The 4,313-nt window shown below is 36.4% G+C and overlaps 1 long non-coding RNA gene across 1 annotated transcript; it reads right to left on the reverse strand.

Moving 5' to 3' along the window:
• Positions 1–745: 745 nt before the first annotated feature.
• LOC134671079 (uncharacterized) lies at positions 746–2,471 on the reverse strand. Its single transcript, XR_010099169.1, has 2 exons — positions 1,326–2,471; positions 746–1,204 (listed from the first exon to the last, which is right to left on the reverse strand). It is a non-coding gene; the product is annotated as an uncharacterized LOC134671079 (long non-coding RNA).
• Positions 2,472–4,313: the final 1,842 nt, after the last annotated feature.

A 4,313-nucleotide genomic window follows, 5' to 3' on the forward strand; every position in this document is an offset into this window, starting at 1 on the left:
TCATTACTTATTACCAAGTCCTGGAACTTCAGACTACCCTTTTTGGCTAAATCTGCAGTTTGTTTCAAAGCTTGACACAGACTGGATCTACGTGAGATGGGATTAACCGGAAGTCTGCGAATCGCTAATTCATGTGACATTTCGTCTTTATGTAAATGGGTGATTTTACAACCAGCTTTTATGAAATCCATTTTTCGAGATTGATATGTAATATCAGAAGTAAGTCAGTATAGAGTTATAATATTTTAAAGATAAGTTAAAATTTTATTAGATTTTAACCCCTTTAAAGTATTTTAAAATATTGAGAAAATCTCTTTAAGTATAGCTAATTATTTAGCGTATAAAGTATAGCTTTATTTATAAGTTGGTTAAATTTATAAGTTTAACCTCCAACACAAACAACAACTTGAAACAACAACTTCAAACAACAACTTGCAATTCCCTTTACATATAAAAACCTTAATACTAAAATATTTCTAAAATGTTTCACTTGGAAATGTCATACTCCATAGGCCATACGTTGGGCACGCCACTGTAATAGGTGAGGGTGAGCTCAGGATAAGTGGTCCAGAACCCCCAAGATCTACCTACTTAAAAATTCAAAAATGCTTACGGCTAACTACGGGCATAGATAGGGTCGTGGTTTCTGCCACTATGGAGTGAGAATAGATATCCAAATATTTAAACTAGGACGCCAGGATACTATACTCATCAAACGTATGACATATCCAAATGAAAATACAAATTTATTTACTAAATACTTTTATTCACTTTACATCACAATAAGACCTGCTGCGGCCTCGAGACTTAACATTTAAATTACGTACCGTAACTATTACTAATTAAATTTAACTTAAGTACATCTCAGGCCTATTTGGGCCTGTAATACACACAAAATCCTACATAGGAATTGCAGGTTTCATATTAATAATAGAATTTACCATGTAGAAAGTTCACGTTAAAAAGAAATTCAGACTTAAATATTGTTTATCCTTTCCAGCAAAGGAACACAGTCACTAATGTAAATATAAGTTTTTAACTCACAGTTTTATCGAATAAACACTTCACCTCGAGTCCAAAAATTAAGTGGAGAAGACGGCTTCCCCTCTAGCATGGTGCGACACCACCCTAGATCTTCCAAAAGCCATAGGGCCAAGAAGATGAAGAAGGCAAGCCAAGGGACAGGCCAAGCCAAGAAGGGACCCTAGAAACAAAGAAAATGTTCTAGGTTTTAGCGAGGTTATGTTATAAAAAGTTATATTTATATTTAATTGGGACAACGCGCGATTTAGCTTGCGGAAATAATGAGATTAAAAAATCCTTACCGGTTTCTAAGCCGAGTCCCTTATATTAGACACCAGACGTGGCGACGTATGCGCACGCGGTGAAACAAAATGATGTCTCATCTTTGTCAAGGGATTGCTGGAAAATCACACCAAAACACGACATTAGCTAATTGCAATTGACAATAAACAACTTCGCCTTTCCTTCCGTATATTTAGAAAGTGGGGACAACTCACCAAGTTGGTTTGAAAGAGGTGAACAGGTTATGCCGCCATTACCGGCGCATAGGAAACTAGGTTAATCATATTTTGGGCCAAGCTGGAACAAAATATATCAACGATTAAAACATTGAACACCGAATTTAACAGAGTTTTAGGAAATACAATCTTTAAATAAAATACATACCCCATGAATCAATTGCCGACATAATCGAAATTACGTCTCACATCTTGTCACGAAAGATTCCGTGATAAAGCGAAATTGATATGACAAAAGCCACAGACAAAGTGGTGAATGGAAAACCTCCCATTCAATGACATCGCAACTGACCGGATCCAATTTACAGAAAACCGAAGTCACCAAAAATAAAAAGAATTACTAATTTCGAAAGCTAAAAATAAGGACATTATTCATAACTACGAATTGCAAAATATAAAAGAACACATACTAAATGTTTATTCATAAATACTCTTTATGTATGACTGATTGTCTGTGCCAAACCACAGACAACAAACCGACCGACATTGACAGACGTCAATGTTTACTGCGACAGTAATAAACAACACTGATTCAACCCGTTTTACCAAGTTAAAGCTATTTCCACGTAGTATTTCCATGTTACAATATATTTCAATTGTGAAATGTGTAAACTCCAAAGAAAACAAGGTATTTATGTCCCAGCACACTGCGGGAACGAACAATGGATGCGCTAAATGCGACGATTTATAGATGATTGATGACCTACCATTCCGGTAAGTTTTATCCTCTAAATATAGCCAAAAGCGTATATGTGAAGATTAAAAACAACATTTCTGGTCTCCGATCTTGACCTATCTACTCTAATACCCGTGTAGAACGTATATTAACCACCAAATTCTTACCAAACAAACATCTACTTTTCTAACCTATAAAGTGCCTATCTATAATAACATTCAGACGTTTATAACACTGGGTGCCTACCCTAAAGTGTTACAGACTTAATGTTTTTAAGTTCCATCATACTTATCTCTCACGGTATTTATTGTGAGTCACTACAGAGTAAAGGCAATTTTAATGATCACTTAGAGATGTTTATTTATGCTTGTGTAATAAGTAGTGGACATAAGTAATGCCAATGGGCGATATGAGAATTCCCCACATGCCTGCTTCATACATAGACCACAATCAACTATGTTAATAATGGTCAGTTGATACATTTTTTATGGGCTTGGTAATGGCAGAGAATCAATAATACCTAAACATACAAAGTTGCGTTCCTCATCATCAGCGTCAAAAAATAAAACGATAAAAGATAAAAAATAGTTTGTTCAAGTAGGCATATTACAATGTGCTTATGAACGTCAAATAAAGCTACACCGGCTTCAATCCTACACCTCTGCAAAGCTCTGAAAGAAAGGTAAGCTCGCAAGGTGATGTTAAAGGGATAAGAAACATCTTGTTTTCCCTGCCCTTATCCCACGTTATGTGGGATCGGCACAAAATGTTTTTCTTTTCCATTCTCCTCTATCTTTCGTCACCTCAGCACTAAGTGAGTGACCTTTCTTTCTCATATCCTCTTTCACACAATCCATCCACCGTTTTTGGGTCTACCCTCCGCTCTCCGTCCATGAACATAATAAACATGAGTATCTAAATATGTATATTAAGCTATCGATTTAAGTACTTTACGTATATGTAAATGTTAACTCCGGACTTTTACTATTGCATTACTTTAGCTTTATACGGTGAAAGTTAACAGTAGTAATCGCTATGAAAAGTTAAAGCTAAGTAATGAAATAGTAAATGTCCAAAGTTACAGTTAATACATAGACGTAAACATAATATAATAATTGTACGAGTAGATACACCTATACGTATACGTATTTAGTATCTACAAGTCACCCCGCCGTAAAAGTGCATAACCACTTTATGAATGAATTTTATTCATATCGAGTCCATGCAATTTTGCAGTTCGCTGTACCTACACACATTTCACCAAGTACATACATACATAATTAAACAAATCACGCAAAAAAACAACCAAACTATTGCATTCACAAAGTCGTAATTCTCATGACAGGATTTCACAACAATTGGTCAAGCAAATTGCGGTCAGCATATACATTAATTAATGTATAGATATAGTTATTATAGTGTCGGTTATGTCACGTCGCGATCGCTGACCGATTTATAGTCAGTTCATAGGTGGTTGATCCAACCCGGCTTAGATAACCCCATTGCGGGCCTATGAGCATGTTTGTACATAAAATTATAGTGTAACTCTATGTTTACACTTTACAGTTCGAACACGAGGTATGAGAAAGCGAAATGTGTCCTGCTGCCTACACACCCCCGCGCCAGAAATTCAATGGCAGCCTACAGTCAGCAATAAATATTATAGTGGAGGCCAGTGCCTAAATGTATCATAATATACCTTTAGCTTTGTTACTATAGAAAGATATGAGGATGTGATCCTGACTCCTTATACCTAAGCCAAATCCACGGCTTTCGTGTTCGTAAGTATAGTCGCCATCAGATATATCGGAGCGGCCAAGGTGTTCACAATATCTGAACACGCACGCTAACGCCTTGACAATAGAGGCGTGTTCAGATATTTGTGAGCGCCTTGACCGCTCCGATATGTCTGATGGCGACTGTACCTATAGGTAAGCCTCCTACATATTATAACAAAGGGTATTACATAACACTTTCTATACCTATTATAGCTATCTTGTTTTAAATCGTAACATTACTCCCGGTCGCATCGTAATGGCTGGAGTACGAACGCTAACAGTCTTGGAAAACTTTGGAATTCTGTCGATATACTACTC

The sequence above is a fragment of the Cydia fagiglandana genome, chromosome 15 (assembly GCF_963556715.1).
Source record: "Cydia fagiglandana chromosome 15, ilCydFagi1.1, whole genome shotgun sequence".
Lineage (NCBI taxonomy): Eukaryota > Metazoa > Arthropoda > Insecta > Lepidoptera > Tortricidae > Cydia > Cydia fagiglandana.